Consider the following 23,554-nt stretch of genomic DNA (forward strand, 5'->3'; position numbering starts at 1 on the left):
GTAGCTAAGTGGGTGTTGGTCACCCGAGTAGCTCAGTGGGCGTTAGTCGCCAGGGTAGCTAAGTGGGTGTTGGTCACCCGAGTAGCTCAGTGGGCGTTAGTCGCCAGGGTAGCTAAGTGGGTGTTTGTCACCCGAGATACTAAGTGGGTGTTTGTCACCCGAGATACTAAGTGGGTGTTTGTCACCCGAGATACTAAGTGGGTGTTAGTCACCTGTGAACGAGTTTGGTAAAATAAAGAGTGTGTTACCCGTGAAGTCGTCTCCCGCCGAGTTACTACATTACATCTGAATGATCCCCTCCACGACATGGGTATGGCTGACGGAGGAGAGGGCTCACTATAAAATATTTGAGGCATACCAAATCCTACTTCTGGGCCCTACCGAGGTGAGACCAAAGACCAGAATACTTTTGGAGGGGGCGCTGGGCCGCCTGATCCCATCAGAGTCCTGGAAAATAATTAGGCACAACCCCTGGGCAAGGTCTAAGATCCCTCCCTCTCAGGATGATTAAATTTTTGTTCCTTCATGGAACTTATCTCACTAACCAACGGAGGTGTAAATTATCCTAGACCATATCCCCAGACTGCCCTAGATGCCCTTCGGGCACCATCCAAATGTACATTCATGCCTTCTGGGACTGTCCCACCATCAGGACATTCTATGATAAATAACCGATCTGTACAACGTGATGTGTGGCACTGAGATACTACCTAGCATTTAATCCTTGCTCCTGGGCCTTAACCCCCAAGGTATCACCATACACCAACATACCCTTCTCCAAGAGTTTAACATTTCGGTTAGAAATACCATCCTGAGCTCCTTGAAGAATCATGGGACCCCTCATGCACCCTCTAGCATAACTCCCTATTCGCCATAGCAGCTTTAGAACACCTGAGTCTGAAACTGAGGAATATGGAAGGGGAGTTCACCCCGATCTGGGCCCCCCCCTCGTGAATTCCACTCCAGGGACCCTGAGTTTACTTGATTGAAGTTTAAGTGTGATGGACTGCCCCCCTCTATCCCCTCTTCCCCCTTCCTTCTCAGAAGAAAAGGGATCTGATGCACGTACTACATAATGCAACGTTCCTACACGTCCGCGTTGGTTGTCTGTCCGAGCCGCCTGTCCCACTATGCAAATCACCTGTCGCGGAAGCTGTATACCCCCCCCCCCCCACCGTGGTTGGATCAATAAAGATAATTTACAAAAAAATATGGGTTTGGATCATTGTCATCAGCCATTATCGATCCATCACTGGTGGAAAGACTTAAGCCATCTCTCATGGTGCTGCGATGTCACAATCCGACCAGTTTTAATATATAGCATATCATCTTGTGGTGATGCTGCTACGTTGGCAGTGGTGCACAAAGCACAAAAACAACTCGAACACATTCATTAACAACACTGTGTGACCTTTAAAGGAAACACTTACAATGAGTGGCACTTTGGGAAATGACCCTTCATATAATTAAGTGCAATGAAGAAAGTATGTTGCTCGAAATGTCACCTATGATATTTATGTTCCTTTTTAAGGCCTCACCCACGCAGCGTTATTGACGAACGTGTTGAGATTCATTTGCAAGTTAAAGCTGGTTAAATACCTGAGACCAGAAACACCAAACAAAAACTAAAATCTTTTGAGCTTCCAAAAATAGATCCGAAATCCACTTCCCCTGTAGCCAGAGGACACCGAACACATGGACCGACCTCGTCGTTAGGGCTGTTATATATTTGGAATGAGATGAGCCCGTAAATATCTAACTTGTTCTACCCGTATTGACCACGCGGAATTACTCAGGGGGGGTCACACCTTCGGTGATCAATTAGAGGAGGCGCTATCGGCTAATAGCTTTGGGGGGTGAAGACCGAATACACCTGGGTCCACACACCTGTGACCTCTCCCAAATCGCCAGTGATTACAACTGAGCAATGAAATTCTGTTTAATTGCTTCAATTATTTATGGATAGCCCCCCCTCAAGGGAAGAGGGGGTGGGAGGGGGGCGAGTCAACCACGTCATTGCTCAAGTGAAAAAATGAGGACGAAAAGTTTAAATACGGCGAGCAGGAGACGCTTTGCTGTAGATGGTGTCCGGGGTTCTTAGAACCGGGAGTCTCGGCTTGGAGGTGAAGGAGGCCTGGGTCCCGAGTGATCCGAGGGCTTAGAGGAAGTTGGGTGAGAGTCTCTTCCTATCGTTCTGCAGTCCATGCAGAGTTGTAACTTGCCTTTTGTTGGCACTGTGAGCCCTGCCGTGTGTATTTCAGGGGTTACGATTATGGGTGAATGGGGAGCAGCGGTAGTGCTGGCGGTTAGCGTGCTCCACTACGAACCCGGTAACACGGGTTCGATTCCTGCCAACACCAGTGGTGATTATCTGAACCGGCCCTTGGTTGACTCGGTCTCAAATGAGTACCTGGTGCGGTGTGTAAACATAGCCACTGGGGAGGCAAAGGCGACCAGGCGTGGTGCTGGCCACACACCCCCTCTTACCACGATTTGCCTGGAAGAATTGGGATGGTTTAGTTGTATGTGTTTGGGTGATTTGTTTACCTTTCTTGTATTTTGCACTAGTATCATATTGTTGAACTGTTTATGGTTGTATCATTCTTACCCGTCCCTACTGGACATCTGTGAAAAGGAGCTTTATAGCTCATCAGATTCCTCCAGTATATTACATATCGTTTTGGTAATCTGTGCCTAACGCCTGACACTCTGTACACTGTGTGCAATGCTATGTAGGCTACGTGGATTTTCATGCAATATGTTTTTAGTTTTTCATGAAAGGCTTATTAAAATTGTAACTAATTATTAGTTTGTTACAAGAATAATCAAATTTACCAGGCTTTCATAGGGCCATTCGATCTTCTTTCCCTCGGTCGCTTCAGGATGGATTAATTGACATGCAAATTTCTCTGCTCCAGCAGCTGCCCCAGCAGACCCACCTCTCTCTCTGCCCAACCCCCACTCTCTCTCTATTTAAGGCCTCGACACAGAGGCATTGGGTCTCTGTGTCTATGTGGTGTGTCTCTCTCTGTGTGTATGTGTTGTCTCTCTCTCTCTGCTTGTGTGTCTGTCTGTGTGTCTCCGTGTCTGTGTTTTGTCTCTCTCTCAAATTTAGTTCTACCTGATGACGATTGCTTGTGTTGCAATCGAAACGTCGTACTCTATTATTTAATTTATTTTCTTTCCAAGTGACTTTACCGAAAGAACCAAACGGTAATTCCTGCAGTCACAAAAGCTTCAAATGAAGTAAGAACAATAAATTTTATCCAAAAATATGCCAGTGTCGCTTTTGAATAAAGCCAAGTGCGACATCACAAATGATCTAGTAGAATTTCTGCACACGTTAACACCATCATAAATTGGTTTTGAAAAAAGGAACCATTTTATTGCTTATTCGAATTCTCAACCCCCAAAAAAGGATTATGTAATGGCACACACCTGGTGATTTCTGAAATATACCGTAAATTTGTTGTGGCTGAACTCAATTCAGAATCCAATGGTGGAGATATTGTCTTCATCCCCAGAATTGATCTGGCACCGTTTGATGTGAATTTGCCATTCATTTTGAAGCGAAGACAGTTTCCAATCATTCCTGCATGTGCCATCACGGTCAATAAGTGACAAGGACAAACTTTTGAGTACGTTGTACTTCATCTCAACGAAACAGTTTTTTTTCCTATGGACAACTTTATGTTGCTTTGTCCAGATGCAAATATCCAACCAATATTAAAGTGCTGATTCAACAAAATGAATCTCAAGGAAAACTTTTGGGAGATGATTGTCAATTTACACAAAATGTGATATTTAGTATTTTTTATTGAATAAATTCAATATAATCTTAACATTGTTGTCTTTTTCATGAAATTATTTGTTTTACGAACATATGACGGGTAATTACACTACTAAATAAATACTCTGATTCTGACTTGCTCCTCCGGTCTGCACGTACAGTTTGTTAAGGCTATACGGGGATCTCTGTCTTTGTATGTGTTACATAAGCTTGTATTTAGATGGTTGAAAACCAGAGTAGTTTGAGAGGGAGGTATAGGGTGTGTGGCAAAGTGTGCACCTAGTCTGGCACAAGCGCTGTGGTGACGCCACCCTCTACTTAGTGGTGGAGAGTGCCTGTTGTTGTGACAATGGTCGTGAGTGAGTGTGTAAGCGCACTGCGCTAAGAACGCGGCGATCGGTCTTTGGCGATTCACGGTCACGGCAAACATCATAGGTGAGTGACATCTGAACCAATTCAGAACTTCTCCGAAGTAAAATCGGCCTGAAATGAGTTACCACGAGTGCGGTGTGTAAACATGGGAGACAAGAGCGTGCGGTGTTGGATACACCACCTACTCGTGTGCCATGCCGGCCTTAATATGGGCCCGCGAGGATCAATTGCCCCAATCATTTGTAAAAGTCTATACGGGAGTTCGGTGTATGTGGCGTTTAAGCTGTAAAAAAGGTAATGTGTTGGTATGGTGTGTTTCTTATGACCAGTTGAGTGGCACTATGTTTTCATCAGCTGCGTAACGCTGTGTCGAAGCTTTCTGGTCTGTCACTCTACACGTATGTGTATATATACACACGCAGCTGCATAACGCTGTATGGAAGCTACCTGGTCTATCAGCCCACACGAAACTCCCTGTCTCCTCGGCCACAGACAGTTACGACCTCCCTTCTCTACACTTGCCAAACGTGGACCCCTCTAATGGAACATCTACGCCGGTTTCAAACAGGCTGGCTTGCCTACGATCCATCCTGCATTTAACCAGCAGCTTGAATTGTGTGAGGAGTTCACAGATCCTGTAACGATCCGTTAACCATCAAATAGCTCCCACCGGCAGGCGAGGCTGCGTTGACTGGGTCATGTAGCTCACGTGCCCAGCCACCGCATAACCAAGCTGGGCCGAATAAAGGGGGATAAAACGAGCGCGGGACGGTCTAGAGAAGAGATTGACTGATGTGGTACCGAAGGAGTGGGCTTGCCGATGACTGGTTTCAACATTCGCCTCTATGGAGGATGATACTGCGCATTTGCAGGCAGCCGCCCTCCAGCAATAACGGAGGGCAGAGGAGCGACGCTCACAACAACGAGCGGAGCGCTGGCCGTATAAATCCTACCAAGTTGGCACAGTGTTGAGCACAGGTATCAGTCATGTCATTAAACCCATGGCACCTGGGCCTGTCCCATAACCTCCTGCCAGTGATCCTTCCACACTTCACGTGGCGTCAAGGTGCACCTAGCCTGGCACAAGCCCCGTGGGGACGTCACCGCTACATAGGCGCTACGAATCCGCGAATCCCAGTTCGTTTTCCGCTCATGACCAACAACAGTGGTGAACATTTGAATCACTGGGGAGACAAAGGCGGCCGGGCGTGGTACTGGCCACCCATCCCCTCGTGTGCAGCACTTGTCCTAACAGTCTATTATAGGGAGCGGTCTTTGTCTTCATTTCACGTCTGTGTGGGGGGGTGCAGCTTTGCGCAACAAACCCGGCGATCCGAGTTTCAAGCCAGGAGCGGTGGCACCGTGTTTCGCCAACTGCACTGCGATCTCGGTCATCCTTGGGTTCTATAGACTCCGTAGCAAGTCATTTACCTAAACCGATCTTATCAAGATACTGTATATATCGATCCCTTACCAATGCGCTTTACAGCAATCATAACTTTATACGTAAGGTGGTCATGAATTGAAATTAATAATTGGGTTATTGTATAAGTGGTGGTGTAGTGTTGATGACGGTAGTACAAGAGGGATTGATGAGGAGGTGTTGGGATAGGTCATGGTCGTAGCTGAGGGTCGACAGAACGCCGAGGGGCTGAAAAGTAACGAGGCATTGTACTGGGAAGACAAAGGGGGTCGGGCGAGGGGCAGGAGGCGAAAGGGGGGGGGGGCACCGCGAGCGAGTTCCCCGCACCGCCGACGACGATAACTCGTCTAGGTTGACTTGGCCTGAAATAGTATTAACATTGCCGCGAGTTTTAAATCGTCACGAACGAAGGGACGAAGGCAGTGAGGCGCGGATCTGACCCCAGCATCCCCATCAGAGGTCAATGCCTTTTCCTCACCGACTAATAAAAACAGACTCATTCACCAACGACAATAATAGGTGGTCGTAAACAATACGCCGTGTCTTTTTAGCTTATACAGGGTGTCCCTGACTGTCTTTGTGTCTATTTTAATAAATGTCTTGAAATGAAATCCGCATCTGATGTCAGAAAGGGGGCGAAATTCGCTTTCAGAATCAACAGTCAGACCCAAAGTATATTGCAGACGAGGCAGTAATAAGTAATATTAAAAAAAAAAATTAAACACGCTTTAATGAAATGTACCGTACTAGTAATGGAAGAACTCCACGACTCCAGGAAGGCAACGTTAGTTGAGCGTGGACAATTAGACTCAAGCCGAAACATAACATATAAAAAATAATCTTCTTGGTTCTTTCGGTAAAGTCACGTAGAAGGGAAGTAATAAAATAATAAAAATAAAACACAATAAAAGAAGATGAATCCCTGCGGTCACGAAAGCTTTAAATCGAAAAATAAAAAATTATGTTTAAAAAAAGTTTATATTTTATTTTTAATGATAGAATATACAGTAGTATTGTCATCAGTATGACATACGTATACCAAGCTTGCAGTCGATACCACATTGGGAAGTGTGTAAAAATTGAGTTACAAAATTTGAGGATACAACATAGTGAGGTAATTCAAAGCGTGTAATAATAATCATAAAAAACGACACCGCGTGTTGTGGGGTGAGGTCGATGTTCACATCCACACGTTCTCTACGGTTTCGCGGAGCGCATCCCTGGCCTCCTCCCTAAGGCCTTCGTCATATCTCAAGAGCCGCTTTCATCGCTCCATCTCCGCGGGAAACGTCCTCGATCGTTGCTCGTTCCGCTAGGCTAGTACTGCATGCATCGCATGTTTGCTTCTGTGTCACTCTGTGTGGGCGGGGGGAGTGGTGGTGCAGTGGTTAGCGCATTCAGCTATGAATCCACAACTGGGGAGAGAAAGGCGACCGTGCGTGGTTCTGGCCAACCACCCCCTCGTGTGCTGTCCCGACCTTCATAGGTGCTACTCGCTAACAGCACTTGCCCCAACAGTCTGCTGAGAGGCAATCGCACAGCGTGTCGAACCAGGCGACCCGAGTTCGATTCCCGTTCACGACCAATATTGGTGAAGAATATCTGGACCGGTCGTGTGCCCCCCTAGGTCTACTCAATCTTAAATGAATACCAGTTGTCGTGTGTAAACTTCAGCACTAGGGATACAAAGGCGGCCACGTGTGGTGCTGACCACACCACCTCGTGTGCCGCGCTAATCTTCATAAGTGCCAGCATTTTCCACAACAGTCTGTTCAAGGCTATACGGGGAGATCTTTGTCTTTGTGTGTACAGGTACAACCCGCGACCGGTTCAGATCCCTCGCCATTGATGTTGGTCTTGGTCGGGAATGGACTTCAGGTCGCCAGGTTCGTAGCGCAGTGCGCTCACCCCTGCGCCACTGCTCCCTCTATGTGTAGGTTCTTATATCTCAGTGACGAGTGATAACTGAACCGATCCACCTCCATCCCTCTGATTAATCCGTACTAACCAGCCTGGTGGCATAGAGGAAGTCTTAACCCAGCAGGCGATTGATAAATGGATGTAAATGTTATCAAAATGTGTCGATTTAACACGTGGGCTGTCTGGATGTGGTTATTAAATGTGTATACGTGTATACTGTCTGTATAATGTCTATGCGTGTATAGTATCCATGCGCTTATTGAATGTCAATGCGTGTACACAAATATCGCCTAGTTATGTATTTGTGTCATAATTTACAGTCCATTGGAAATTTCAGCTCTCGGTCGTGGGGGTTGCTTGACCATACTTCACCACGCTGGTAAATACGGGTCGGTGAAGGGCGGTTGCCCAGGCCCATTAAAGACAGCACTCGCCACTGATGTATGTATGTTGAACTTCTTTCGCACCGTACGTAGCCAATCGTAGGTGCTTTAACTGAAATTACATCAATAGCCGGGAATAGAGTTCCGGTCGTCCGGCCCCTAACGCAGTGCGCTAATCATGGCACCACGGCTCCCCCATGTTTATATAGTATCGTATTGTATCGCATTTATCAGTGGCAAGTTCTAGACTGTCTGTGTACATGTGTGCGTGTGTGTATGGAGAGCGGTGGTGTAGTGGTCCGTGCACTGCGCTACGAACCGGCGGCCCGAGGTCGATTCCCGTTCACTGTCTTTATGATTCTTATTTAGTTTAATTTGGTTTGGATCTTCATGGAGTGTAAAATGTCCTTTTTTATAGAAAATTATAACCCTCCACCACCCGACATAGTAATGGAAATCATTTTGTCACGTGGGGGCAAACTCGCCAACAAGTTTGTTCGTTTATTTCGTTTCATTTCTCAATCCGCTTCTTCTGGTGAGAGCATGTTTTTTTTTTATCCTGCCATAGTAAATTCCTTGTCTGTTCAAACTTACAAGGCGATTAAAACTGTTTCTGATTCTGATGTTGAGTAGGGCGGTCCAGACCTTCCTTTCCCTGACGACAGACTCTAGCTATTCTTGGGGAATTCCAGGCGTTCCCAAGCCAACCGAGCGACATAGTCCCGCCAGCGTGTCCTCGGCCTGCCCCGGACTCTTCGCCCAGTGGGACGTCCCCGGTAGAGTTCCAGGGGGAGTCTACCAGGGGAGCATCCTTACCAGATGCCCAAATCAACTCAACTGGTGCTCTTGATTCGGAGTAGGAGCGGCTCGACTGAGGCTCTCCTGGATTACCGAGCTCCTCACCCGATCACAGAGAGTGAGCCTGGCAACCCTGCAGAGAAACCTAATTTCGAACCGTTATACCCGCGATCTTATCTTTTCGGTTATTACCCAAAGCTCATGACCGTTAGGTGAGGGTAGGTACGTAGATCGATCTGTAAACTGAGAGCTTTGCTCGAGAACTCAGTTCCCGCTTCAGCAGGTCCAGCGGCGGTGTCGTTTAGCCATGCTTGTCTCAATGCAGGATGACTTGGTTTAGGTGAGGATCCCAGTATGGGGAACTTTGTCCTTCCATGTTAGCTCTAGGATGCGCTGGAGGCATATGATGTGGAAGGCTTGCAGGATGTTAATGTGACGCCTATATGGGGTCCAGGTCTTTGAGCCATAAAGCAGTGTGGAGACACAAACAGCGTTGTAAACTGCTACCTTGGTGTGGGTCTTGAGGTTACAATTTTCGAAGACCCTGGACCAGAGGCGTCCAAAGGAAGCAGAGGCTCTGTTGACACGAGTGTGGATTTCGTCGTCAAGGGAGCATGTAGAGGAGAGGACAGAACCGAGGTAGGTGAAATGGGGTATCAATTTGAGGTGAACACAACCGATGTTGAAGGTAGGGATTGAGGTGGATGTGGATGACAGTTGAGCAATTATTTCCATCTTCTTAATATTGATTTGTAGGCCGATGGAGTGGTAGAAGGAGGAGACCAGATTGAGGGTGTGTTGCATAGATTCTGGGGTGTGAGCCAAGATTGCACAGTCGTCTGTATATGGCAGTTCAAATATCTGTTGGGTTTTGGTTTTTGTGTGGGCTTGGAGGCGTCTTAGGTTGAAGAGATTTACATCCAGACAGTACTGTAGCTGGATTCCATCGATTGAGTTGAGGGAGTTATGTGATAGACTTGTGACGGCAGCAAGGAGTATGTTGAATATGGATGGAACCAGAACACAGCCTTGCTTGACCCCGACATCAACGTTGAAAGGCTCCGATTGAATCCCACCAAGAATTACTCTGGCATGTATTTCTTCATGGAACTGTTTTAGAATGCTCAAAAACTTGGGAGGCACCCCAAATTTGATGACCTGCTGCCAGAGTATCTCACAGTTGATGGTCTTGAATACTTTGGTGAGGTCGATACAAGCTATGAAGAGGTCAATGATTTGCTCCCGGCATTTATCCCGCAGTTACTTTGCCACAAATATCACGTCGGTGGTGCTCCTGTCTTTCCTGAAGCTGCACTGGGATTCTGGTTTGACGTTTTTCAAATCGGTTATCTGCGAGCCAGTAGAGCATTATTCTGGCGAGGTCCTTCCTGGTGACTGAAAGAAGGGAGATACCTCTGAAATTGCTGCAAGCTACGTTGTCAACCTTCTTATTGTAGATAACTACAATATTTTCATCCTTCCATTACTGTGGGATTGTTTCTGACAGCCAGATGACTTGATGAAAAGGTGTAAATGGCGTAGGATGAGGTATCCCCCGTGATTCAAGATCTCAGCTGAGATGCCGTCAGGTCCAGCACTTTTGTTGTTTTTCAGGCCTTTGACCGCTTAGTGAGCCTCATAAAATCGTGGTGGACTGTCAAGTTTATGAATGGATGGGATATCAGGGAGTGTGTCAAGGATGAGTGGGTATGTGGGGTTGATGTGGTTGAGGAGGTTATCAAAGTGCTCCGCCCATTTCTCCAATATCTTTTGTTGGTCCTTGGAATGCGTTTTGCCATCAACAGGCCTGACTGGGGTGATGGCTTGTTTTGGGGGGCTATAAAGGGCTTTGATGGCATCATAAAACAGTTTGGTGTTGTTTGCATCTGGGTGGATTAGGATCTCATCTGCCGTTTGGACCTACCAGGTGTCCTCCATGGCATGGATAGCACGTTGGGACTCTGCTTTGGCCTTGGAGCGAGATGATTGGAGAGTGGGGTAGTCTGGGTTGGAAAAAACTGTTTTGTGGGCTTGGCGTTTGTTCTGTAGTAGTGTGTGGATGTAGGCAGCGTTTTCATCAAACGAGTCTGGGTGATGCTTTTTGGTGTACCCGATTGATTTCGAGGCTGCCTCGAAGATAGCTGTGCACAACTCAATCCATGTGGTGTTGGGGTCGGAGTCCGGGGAGTTTGGGGGGAATTTCGTGGAGAGGAAATGCAGCAGGTTGTTAGTGGATGGATCTCAATGCAGAGCTTGGCTTTGATCATACAGTGATCAGTCTAACATTCTGCTCCACGCATGGCTTGGGTCACTAGTACCTCCTTTTGGTCGCACTGATGGATGATGATGTAATTTAGCAGGTGCCTGTGTTTTGAGCAGGGGTGTTGCTATGAGTAATTGTGTTTGTCCTTCAACTGGAACAGGGTGTTGGTGATCACTTGGTGGTGTTTGGAAAATAGGGAGAGTAGCCACAGCCCGTTGCTGTTCTGCTTAACCACCCCATGCCAGCCTAGTACACAGTCCCAAATATGGTGTTCGGAGCCCACCCTGGCGTTGAAGTTTCCAATGAGGAATAGCTTTAATGTATGTGGTGTGTTTTTAATGGCAGTGTCGAGAGCTTTATAGAATGCCTCCTTCACGTCATTGTCTGCGTCCAGTGCAGGCGCATAAGCACTGATGAGCATGGCAGAGCATCCCCCAGCCAAGGGGATGTGCCACGTCATCAGCCACTCACTAATGCCAACAGGGGATAGAGGGACGCGTTGGAGGATTGAGGTTCTCACAGCAAAACCCACTCCATGGAAACGGCGAGCATCTTCTGGAACACTCTTCCAGAAGAAGCTGTAGCCCTCATCCACCTCTGTGAGAGAGTCTCCATGGAAGCGGGTTTCACTGAGCGCTGCAATGTTGATGTTGTATTTCCTGAGTTCATGGGTCACGAGAGCTGTCCTTCTGTGTGGTTTGTCAGTTTCTTTTCGTAAGAGTCCAAGAGGGTGTGGATGTTCCATGAAGCAACTTAAAGAAGTAAACGAGTCTTTGGTTTCCTTGAGTTTCGGTCACTGAATGGAATGCTTCGTTGGTAGCGGCTTACCACCCGGAGTGAGTGGAACAGACACTGTTTAGACCACTTTTACTAGGTCTTTCTCCATTAGGGGTGAGCAGTGCGGGGCTGCTCAGACATGATGGAAGCTGCCGAGGAGACATGCCTTGTCTCAGCGACCAATACTCCATCGCTGCCTAAGTGTAGTGTTTGTCTAGATGCTCCCAGTCACATCCTTGACCTGTACCTTCTGTCATTTGCTGTTTGCCACAGGGTTTAAAAAAGGTGGGGTGGTGGAGTTGGAGCAAGAAGCTTGCACAGCGAGTAGATTAAAGTGAGGGTAGGGGTGTGCATTCTCAATGCCTACCATCTTCACTCCAGGCAAACATACTCAGGTGGCATGAGGAACTCACGACGACCTTCGTCTGGCCAGAGCTGCAGGGGACTGCCAGAGAATCGTTTTGTTGAATACCACTGTTGCGGGTGCCCACCACAGATTTGGAGTCAGGGTTTTTTCCCCTAGCCAAAGTTTACCCACAAGGCAGTGGGGCAGTGGTTGGGAAGTTGGAGATACCTCTGAGGACCACTGCAGCTCCGAGATCCCCTACTGCTTTGGTCTTGTGTCGCGAGATACCAGTTACCGTGGGCTGTCAACGGGGAGGCACAGTAGGAGTCTTGGTAATGGAGAGGCTCTGTACTGACAAGGAAGACTTACGCGCTCGGCTTCCTGTTTCACCATGGCGGCTAGTCAGCAGCAGCATTTGACAGCATGGGTAGCAAAACATAGCAGGCAAGCGAGCATGCAAGCAGAGCAGCAGGCAGTTAGATGATTTTTTTTAAATTGACGTTTGCTGGAGATTACATCCAGTGTCATTAGGAGCCGAGCATTTTGTTCACATGTGATGTTTCTGGATGTAATCTCCAGTGAAACGTCGATTTAAAAAAAACACCAAAGTCAACTTGTTGCTCACTTTCCAATATTCCTCCTCCTCCGGATTTTGCTGAAAATCCAAATCATTTGGCAAAATTTGCCCCAACGTGAACACTCGATTTTGGTTGATTCTGCTAGGTGGCGGAGGGTTATGATTGAAACTAATTGACATTATGACTACAAGACGATCTAACCCGAAATAAACACATTTTAAATCATGGTGGAAAGTGTTTCTTCACGCATTATTTTATATCAGTAGAGTAGTGGTTCTGTACAACGTCTAATGATGCCTTTCGTTTTAAGACGCTCTGTACATTATTAAGTATTCGTATTGAACGGCTGTCCAAACCAAGGTGCGCGGGCTCGGATTTGTCGCTAATTCCGTTATGATCTTCGAGAACACTTTGTATGCATGTCTTTAACCAATACATGTAATGTTCCAACTAACGATTTATTTATTTAATCGAAGTTCTTTTAACAGGAGGATTTCTCCACAATTCTAGCTGTCCTCTGATGAGGCTGGTTGTAATTACCAGCGATACGTCGTACTCGATTTGTAAATGTGGGTTTACTCTCCAGGACACCGGTGTGCTGAAGTAGTAACTAATTGGCATGTTTTGTTTACATGAAAAAACTTACTAATTAGTTGTTTCGGGTGGTGGTGAGTATAACGATGCATTTATATTTACGCGATTTAACCCCAAAAAAAACCTCTTATGGATAATATTGGCCGCGCAAGCCTCCATATTAAATGCTTTATTTAAATTGTAAAAAACGTATCGTGGCAAAAAAAGGCATTTGATTTCATGTAAACATTGGGTAGTAAATCAATCCAGTCATTGTGTTGCAATAGCTGTTACTACTTGTTTTGTTTGTAATGTCCACAGTCATTCCATATGGAACGAGAATGTTCCCTGTTTTAATATTGTAAAGGGCAATGGTTACTTCTTCAAGTATGGCATCTAGAACCATCTCCTCTTACTCTGACAAATTGTTTCCTAGCAGAAAGAGGGACGTAGGAGACATAGAATATACAGAGGAAGACAAAGGGACAGATAGATAGATGGCAGTGAGACCCAGACACAGAGAGAACAATAGGAAGACAGAGATCGTTGACTATGACTTCCCGCTTGTCTGCCTACCAGCTTTTCTGTGGTGCCTCAGTGAGTGTGAGAATCAATTTACATGCACAACGCTATATCCAACTAAATATTATTATTCATGCAGTTTTTCAGGAACTCGTGGTATTGCATAATGTTTAAGACTATAAGACAGAAAGAGATAGAGAGATAGAAAATACAAATACACGGAGACGGAGGTGAACAGAGTCTTGTCATATTCTTGGTTCTTGTATGGAATTGATGTGGTCGAGGAACTGGTCTAGAGCAGGCCGGCCATGTGGCCAGATGACAAAAGTATCATCCACGTACCTCTTCCATAAGGTTGGGCGCAAAGTGGCAGTCTGGATGGCGTCAGTCTCAAATTTCTCCATGAAAACGTTGGCTACAACCGGAGATAGGGGGGAGCCCATTGGGGTGCCCTCAGTTTGTTTGTAGAAAGTTCCATTCCAGGTGATTCCAAAGAACACAGGATGAGATGTTACTATCCTTTGTGCAAGCACTTCCAAGAGTTCATGAACAGTGAGCCTGGTGAAATTTGGGGAGCGCATCGTCAGTAGTGAACCTTTGGTTCCTAGGGTGTTTCGGCCTTTCATACTATACACCCTCCCCAAAGGCGGCCAGCGACAGGGTGATCAATCCTACGCTTGCGTCCCATTCCCAATTAGTCATAGGAGTTGCCTTGTTGTTGATAGCCAACATCCCATGGGACTATGCATGGCAGGGGTGTCCTCCTCCCTGAGTCAAGCATTGTTGACTGCATACCTCCTGGCCCTCTCACTTTGGGACCCAGCTGGGGTCTTTCCTCTTCATCCAGAGCCACTGACTGCTGCCTTCTGCCGCCTCCGATACAGCTCTGATTGCCGAACGCTGGCTCTGGCCCTTAATTCCCAGGTCTCTAAGCAGTCTGGTTGTAGATGTTGCCACAAAACCTCTGCAGCCCACCTCCACTGGTCGGACTTCTGTGTTCCAGCCATGATGCCGTGAAGTATGTATTGGTTAAGCAGTGTCTCACCAAGAGGGGTACCTCTGTGTTCAGTCCTTGATGAACCAAGTCTTCAATGATTGCGATGGTGTCAGGTACAGGAACTTTGGTGAATAAGGAAACTACATCAAAACTGACAAGCAGGTCGTCTGGGGACGATACCAGGTGAGTAGAGTTTAGTACCGCAGAGGTGGTTTTTCCAGTGAAAGGACGCAGGATTTCTGACAAAAAACGAGCAAGTTTGTAGGTGGGGGAGTTGATAGTGGAGACGATGGGACGAAGGGGTGTATCTTCTTTAAGTATCTTTGGTAAGCCATATAACCTTGGTGACCTGGCAGCAGAAGGTTTCAACGAGAACTGTTTGGTTTGATCAATTAATGCGGTTGAATCTGAAATGATTTTGTTGGTTTTAATGACGAGGCTGTTGGTGGGATCTCTTTTTATTTTTGTATAGCTGCCATCGTTAAGTAATTCTTGAATTTTGATGTTATATTCTATTTTATCCACGATGACAGTGACATTGCCTTTGTTGGCTGAGAGGATGTCAATGTCATCCCTCCTTTTTAATTTATATACTTCAAAACGCTCATCTTTGCTGAGGTTGCTAGCTGGCATCTTAGCGTTTTTGAGGGTTGCAGCGATTTCAGATCTTACCACGTCTGCAGCTATGTGACCCAGGCCCTTGAGAGCCACGTCTACTTGGGCAATTATATCATTAACTGGTATGTGTTGAGTCTTGTCAGTTTATTGACAAAACGCATATCAACTATAATATTTAGCGTTAAATTAGAATTTGTGTGAATAGGACACAGAATATGAAGGAGGTTGCTGACAAGGATATATATCGCTGAGTTTGATTGCTGTCCCCTCGAATGGTTGCAGGATTTTCTCCAGGCCCTCCGATTTCCTCCTACACGTGGACACACCAACTGCTCAAGGACAGGAAGTGGCCAAACATCTTAAAGGACGCTTTTCATTTTCCCAAAATTGTAAGAAACAGAGATGGTCAGGAGATATAGGATGTATGTGCCCCAGACACTGATGCTGGGTGAATGACTGTGCTAGAGAGAGGCAAGACAAATGCATGCAAGGAACAGTGGACAAGTTGGCAAACGAGTGACTGTGAAGCAAGAAGAAGTCCCTTAACTGATTGAGACGCTGGGCACTGAATAGTTCGAAGGGGGCACCATGAACTCCAGCCTGGCTCTAGGACTCATGGGTGGGGATCCTGACCACAATGCCTCCAACGTGGAGCCACTGATCTGTCTGATCCGGGAGTCCGGCCTCCGCTGCCGCCCAGCTCGAATGTCTGCACGCATCGCCAACATCGTCTTAATCATCATGATTGTTACCACGGTGTTGAACGTCCTGGGAAACATGACCATCATCATGGCTATCTCCTACTTTAAGCAGCTGCAGGTGCTGCCCAACACCTTCACCTTTTCCCTGGCGGTGGCCGACATCATGGTGGGCGTAGTGGTGATGCCCTTCTACACGACACAGTGCGTCTACGACTGCTGGTTCTACGGCCAAAAATTCTGCAAGGTCCACCACTTCCTTGATGCCTTCATGTGCACCGCCTCCACCTGGCACCTCTGCTGCATCGCCTACGAGCGATACCTGGCAATTTGCGACCCGATGCACTATAGGCAGCGCTTTACCTGGAAGACAGCAGCCCTGCTTCTTGCCACCGCATGGCTCGCGGCAGTGTTATACGTGGTGCCCGTGATGCTAGGATGGATTGTCATTGGCATCGAGGACATGATGGCAAGCCGCACCTGTACGGACAACTGCATCTTCTACATGAACAAGCCATTCTCGAGCTGTGGTGCCGTCATCACCTTCATGGTGCCGACAACGGTAATGACCCTTGCCTACGCGAAGATTTACCGTGTGGCACGCAAGCAGGCCCGCTCCATCAGCATCCAGCAGCAAGGGAGTCAGGGCAAGTCGGGCTTCAACAAGCAGCAGTGGGCGGCCATGAAACGAGAGCACAACGCCACCAAGACTGTGTCCATCATTCTGGGCGTCTTCATTTTCTGCTATGCGCCATTTTTTTACACCATCGTCAAAGATGCCTGGATCGATTTTAGAACAAATTCCTTCACCTGGGACATGGTAAACTTTTTGGGGCATGTTAACTCAGCCATCAACCCTTACCTATACGGGGGCTTCAACCGCGCGTTTCGTAACGCCATCCACATCATGTTTAGCCGCAAGTTTTGGCAGCCTGGGAGCCGCTCAGCCGAGCTGTGAGTGTCCAATGAGGTCCTAAATTTGATTTCTAGGATTTAATTTAACATTAAATCGAGTTTATGTGTGTAATGTGTTTGATGGTTTCTCAGTCCCATCACTAGTTATTGAACAGGGTTGCGGGGTGGGGGGGAGAACACGTGTGTGTCTTGGAAAACTTGATGCAGACATCCTCACGCCTACTACGGTTATTTGGGCATGTGCTCCCTAAACCTTGGTTCACACTACCTGCCAGATTTGTTGCGCGTGGATATATTATGGATGGACGAGGCCAAAGGGGTCTCTCGTGATTTTGGTTGCTTTAATGCCATACTACTGTAGCGGACACTCTCCTCACAAACCCGCCGAGACAGGTCAGAGTTCCAGTCCGTTTATTCCACCTTTGAAACACACAGCTCCCTCCTTCATCCAGTTTCTTCCTTACGTCCCTCCTCCGACGTGCTTTCTTATCCTCCCAGGTCCCTCTCCCATCCCCCCCACCCTCATCCCTGTCACCTCATTTCCAGCTGCCAATCACGTATCGTCACATCTTGGACCATGTCTCCTCATCTCCTGCCACCAATCACAGATCGTCATACTGCGGGGTTACTCCTGGTCAGGCAAGCGCAGGGATTGATGTCAGCGTGTAGGGCATAGGGAATGATGATGTTGTGGGGACAGTTATGGAGGACTGTTGCAAAACGTAAACCATTCCTTTTAAGGGAATTTGCCAAACTTTTCAAAGCAAGATATGCTGGAAGTCTTGACACAGTGAGTCTTTCATGGATGATTGATGACCTAATGGTTAAAATGTGTGAGTGGTCTATGTTGTTGCAGTTGGATTACTATCAAAGTAAAATGGACTGAGGAAAGTATTTTAATTTCATGTGGTCAAGGGTTGTCGGCCATTTAAAGTTTTAAAGTCAAACATTTAACATGGAGACAATAATTAGCACACACTATAGTGAATAGGCCTCATTCTGGCTTTAAATTTTAACAAACACAATTGAAGACATCATCACGTCAAAGCGTGTGATAATACAGCTGATACCAAAGAATTGAGTGCTCGCTATAATTATTGTGATCTGTGCTTTTCGGCTGTCGTGTAAAATAAGGAATAGTACGTGTTCAGTTTTCCAACTCCTGGACAAAAAGTCTGCCCACACTGTGCAGGTCGAAACGGTTATTTTGCCAGACTTTATGTTGGTCAGCCTGGTGAGTGAAGCGGGGAGCATAGATGTAGAAGCATAGTAGTACAATACAAATAAAAGATTGGATTTTTCTGCACTGCCCTCTACCGACCACAGCATAGTCTGCTGTAGCAGCCTTTGACCACCGGCATGCACAGTGATCGCCCTTTCAGGTGAAATTCAGTCTTAAAATCTGCTTAGCTTCTGCGATCATCTGACGAGATCGGGTGCATATCGGGTAATTTTATGTCAATTAGTCGCAAGCCCCGAGAGGAGGCGTAGCAGTTCTCAATACTAGACATCGCCTGGTGATGCCATTCCCATGCGCCCGATACGCCAAGTGTAGGCTGAGATTACGATGTCTGAAATCGGCCCCAACCGTGTGCATCCAGGTCTACCTCGGCCTGCCCCTGTGTAGAGTCCAATCTTGAGCAAGGCCATCGATAATTGCACAGTTCTCCCAACGTGTCAGCATGGGCAATGTGTCTGCAAGAGTTGCCGCCTCCTCGTTCGAAGTCAGACACCGGCTGACATTCTGCTCGATGAAGGACTTCAGCATTTGTGATATGCTCACTGAAGTGAAATTCAAGTATCCATTGCAAGGACCATTGGCGAAAGGCGTCCAGTTGTTCAAGGATGCACAGTCATCGACCATGTCTCCCTGCCATACATAACCCATATAGACATGTTTAAATGGCAAGGAAGCTTGTAGTCGGCCAATATAGGCCTACAAAAAAGTGGTACACAATTATCTTTCATAAATAGTTATTTTGCAACTGTGTATAATTATTTTAGTTTTCAATGTTTAATGGAAATTGAATATTTCTTAAAATTACACGTAATGACGTCAAACAGACCAATGATGACAATGCATTAATTTGCTCAAAACAGCTTTATATATAGAGAGAACTGCAGAGTAGCAGCAATAGCTACGACACCATCAGGAAACAAAGTAGCCAAATTCCGAAACAACGAAGAGGCTGAGAATATTGCAAAAAGAGAATACAGTAGAGACATACAGTGAGGGAAAAAAGTATTTGATCCCCTGCTGATTTTGTACGTTTGCCCACTGACGAAGAAATGATCAGTCTATAATTTTAATGGTAGGTTTATTTGAACAGTGAGAGACAGAATAACAACAACAAAATTTCAGAAAAACGCATGTCAAAAATTATATAAAGTGATTTGCATTTTAATGAGGGAAAGGTATTTGACCCCTCTGCAAAACATGACTTAGTACTTGGTGGCAAAACCCTTGTTGGCAATCACAGAGGTCAGAAGTTTCTTGTAGTTGGCCACCAGGTTTGCACACATCTCAGGAGGGATTTTGTCCCACTCCTCTTTGCAGATCTTCTCCAAGTCATTAAGGTTTCGAGGCTGACGTTTGGCAAGCCGAACCTTCAACTCCCTCCACAGATTTTCTATGAGATTAAGGTCTGGAGACTGGCTAGGCCACTCCAGGACCTTAATGTGCTTCTTCTTGAGCCACTCCTTTTTTGCCTTGGTCCGTGTGTTTTGGGCCATTGTCATGCTGGAATACCCATCCACGACCCATTTTCAATGCCCTGGCTGAGGGAAGGAGGTTCTCACCCAAGATTTGACGGTACATGGCCCCGTCCATCGTCCCTTTGATGCGGTGAAGTTGTCCTGTCCCCTTAGTAGAAAAACACCCCCAAAGCATAATGTTTCCACCTTGATGTTTGACGGTGGGGATGGTGTTCTTGGGGTCATAGGCAGCATTCCTCCTCCTCCAAACACGGCGAGTTGAGTTGATGCCAAAGAGCTCCATTTTGGTCTCATCTGACCACAACACTTTCACCCAGTTGTCCTCTGAATCATTCGGATGTTCATTGGCAAACTTCAGACGTGCATGTATATGTGCTTTCTTGAGCAGGGGGACCTTCCGGGCGCTGCAGGATTTCAGTCCTTCACGGCGTAGTGTGTTACCAACTGTTTTCTTGGTGACTATGGTCCCGGCTGCCTTGAGATCATTTACATGATCCTCCCGTGTAGTTCTGGGCTGATTCCTCACCGTTCTCATGATCATTGCAACTCCACGAGGTGAGATCTTGTATGGAGCCCCAGGCCGAGGGAGATTAACAGTTCTTTTGTGTTTCTTCCATTTGCGAATAATTGTACCAACTGTTGTCACCTTCTCACCAAGCTGCTTGGCGATGGTCTTGTAGACCATTCCAGCCTTCTGTAGGTCTACAATCGTGTCCCTGACATCCTTGGAGAGCTCTTTGGTATTGGCCATGGTGGAGAGTTTAGAAACTGATTGATTGATTTCTTCTGTGAACAGGTGTCTTTTATACAGGTAACAAGCTGAGATTAGAAGCACTCCCTTTAAGAGTGTGCTCCTAATCTCAGCTTGTTACCTGTATAAAAGACACCTGGGAGCCAGAAATCTTTCTGATTGAGAGGGGGTCAAATACTTATTTCCCTCATTAAAATTCAAATCAATTTATAATATTTTTGACATGCGTTTTATTCTGTCTCTCACTGTTCAAATAAACCTACCATTAAATTATTGACTGATCATTTCTTTGTCAGTGGGCAAACGTACAAAATCAGCAGGGGATCAAAAACTTTTTTCCCTCACTGTAGCATGTGAAAACTTCTTTCACACCGTACGTAGCCAACCCTGATAATCAGAGGAAATGGAAAGATACAAGTACAACATGATTGGACTGGCAGAAATGATATCGACGGGAACGGGGGAGATAAATGGAGGTGAAGTGATCTGGTAAGGGGAAGATACAGTGCACACCAGAGGAGCAAGGTTCTTGTTGAGCGCAAAAGCCACAGCATTATTGGGATATAGACTGGTTAGTCCAAAAGTAATTGGAGCGAGATTTAATTGGCATCCCCTAAATATTTCTGTCATCCAAATATATGAGCCAACTTCAGATAGCGCAGAAGAGGATAATGAAGAATTCTATGGAATGTTAGAAAGCACGTTACAGGAACTGACTAGGAAAGATATTAAGATAATTGTGGGAGACTGGAATGGAAAAATTAGGAAGGATAACACTGGATAGTAATGCATCATGCAAATGTATGGATATGGGGAAAGAAATGACAGAGGCGAGAAACTGCTCGAATTTTCTTTAAAACATGACATGCTCATATATAATACTAAGGTTCAAACAAAAAGCTGCAGAAAATGGACATGGAGGGCACCAGATGGAAAACGTACGAATATTGTAGATCTGGTAATGATCAACAGATGCTGTAAACATCAGTTCGACTATGCAGACCATTCCGAGCAGCTGATGTGTCATCGGACCACAGCTTGATACTATGTAACCTGCGACTAAAACGTATATCGAGAACGCAAATAGAGGCACTCGAGAACAAGGAGACAAGGAGAAATATGAAGAAATATCGAGTAGAATCAGGGGGAGAAATATAAACTATCTCAGCATAGACAGCAAGGCATTATCATTAAAAAAAGTAGTGGAGCAAGCAGTAGAATCAGCGATAGCCTGAGTAGTAAACCCCAAAAGTACATGGATAACTAAAATAACCTAGATAACTAGCATAGGAAAATATAAAAAAGGCTCAAGATAAAGGAAGCGGATGAGATGGCGACTAAGTATTAGCAGGAATGGCTGGAAAAGCAATGTAGTGACATTAAATACGATGCTGGAAAACAAGACCAGGGAGGTGTACAGACTAGTGAAGAGCACAAATAGGAAGTGGCAACCAAGGCAAACAGCGATAAAAAGCAAAGACGGTAAAATCTTGATGGACAAAGAAGAAGCAAAAAACACATGGACGAAGTATTGCAGCAATTTGTATTGGGATATTGACCAAAAGAAGACAGAGCTGCCAGTGACGTGCGGTGAGGTCAATGGCTGGGGAGGTACTGGCTAAGACGCGCCCCCCTCAGTGAGGCAGATGTGATAGCTGCCTCCCCTGGTGCTTTTTCATTGCAGTTTCATGACGAGACTAGCGAGCCGAAATATATTTATACACATATGTGAAATAATTACCTGGACTATGGAAGGCGAGGACATATAATGAAGAGGTCTACAAACATTACATACAGAGAGATAGTAACAGGCAAGCACTTATTGCCCTCGATGAGCTATGTAAGCAAATTTGGAGAGAAGAGAAAATACAGGAAGAGTGGATAAAATCCATACTTGTGAAGATACTCAAGAAAGGAGATCTCTCCAATTTTATTAAAAATTTTTTATAAAACTATCGCACGTATGGTCTACATGGGGAAGGTACTAATGATAGTACTATTAATCGATTAAAAGCACAGGTGGAAGATTTTTGGTGGATGAACATGCAGGGTTTAGGAAAGTTAGGAACACAGTACAGTAAATCTTGATGTCAAGGCTTATAGCAGAGAAAAAATAGGCTGGTTTACAACCGTTTCATAAATTTCCAGAAAAAAGATTAAACGACGCAATATATAACGTGGGACACATTAACATTATACGGAGTAGGGAAAAGACTGGCAGATTTTGCAGGATGTAGGTGAAAGGTCAAATTCAGCAGTAAAGGTTAGCCAGGAAATAGGGGACGGGTTCCCAACAACAATAGGTATGAGACGGGGAAATTAACTTTCACCGAACAACGTCGTCACATACTTGGAAAGAGAGATGGATGCCATTCAGGAATATCTGTGCAAAGTGAAATAAATAACCTGACATTCACGAACAACATAGATCTCATGGAAGAAAGTTGCGTAATACTGCAGGAAAGTGTTCATATGCTGAATAATGGAAAAGACAAAGACGATGGTGTTCCGAATGGAGAACATTGAGAAATAAGTAATACTAGAAAGCAGCAATATTGTGAATGTAAATGAATTGTTAGACTTGGGAAGTCTACTGACATGGGACAACAACTGTACGAAAGACACAAGGATGAGGATCGCAAAGGCCAAAGGAGTAATGGCAAGATTTAATAACTGGAGAAGCAAGCAAATCAGCCACAAGACCAAACTGAACATCTTAAGAACATGCGTGTCCAGTACAACGTTGTATGCCTGCGAGACTTCGACATTGAAAAAAAGACTGACAGTGATAAGATCTTGGTATTCGAAATGCATTCCAGTAGGATACCGCATCTTATCTGAACCAAAATAGTAATTAAAATAGAAGAGGTTGCACATAGAAGAAGACCTGATGCAGGCAGTGATGAGAAAGAACCTGGCACGATTTGGACACATAAGTAGAGTGGACAACAACAGGAAAATGTAAAGTGTTGTTTGGGAAAATGGAAGGAACTGGAAAGAGAGGAAGACCTAATAGAGAATGGCTTGACGACATAATACATTGGTGCCAGCAAGATGTGAACAGAGGAAAGTGGAAACAAATGACGAAATGTGCAGTGGACACCTACGGGCTATC

The 23,554-nt window shown here is 45.8% G+C and overlaps 1 pseudogene; it reads left to right on the plus strand.

Annotated features, from left to right (window-relative positions):
• Positions 1-15,948: 15,948 nt before the first annotated feature.
• Positions 15,949-17,016, plus strand: LOC144942586 (trace amine-associated receptor 365 pseudogene; annotated as a pseudogene).
• The last annotated feature ends 6,538 nt before the right edge of the window (positions 17,017-23,554 follow it).

The sequence above is a fragment of the Lampetra fluviatilis genome, chromosome 27 (assembly GCF_964198595.1).
Source record: "Lampetra fluviatilis chromosome 27, kcLamFluv1.1, whole genome shotgun sequence".
Lineage (NCBI taxonomy): Eukaryota > Metazoa > Chordata > Hyperoartia > Petromyzontiformes > Petromyzontidae > Lampetra > Lampetra fluviatilis.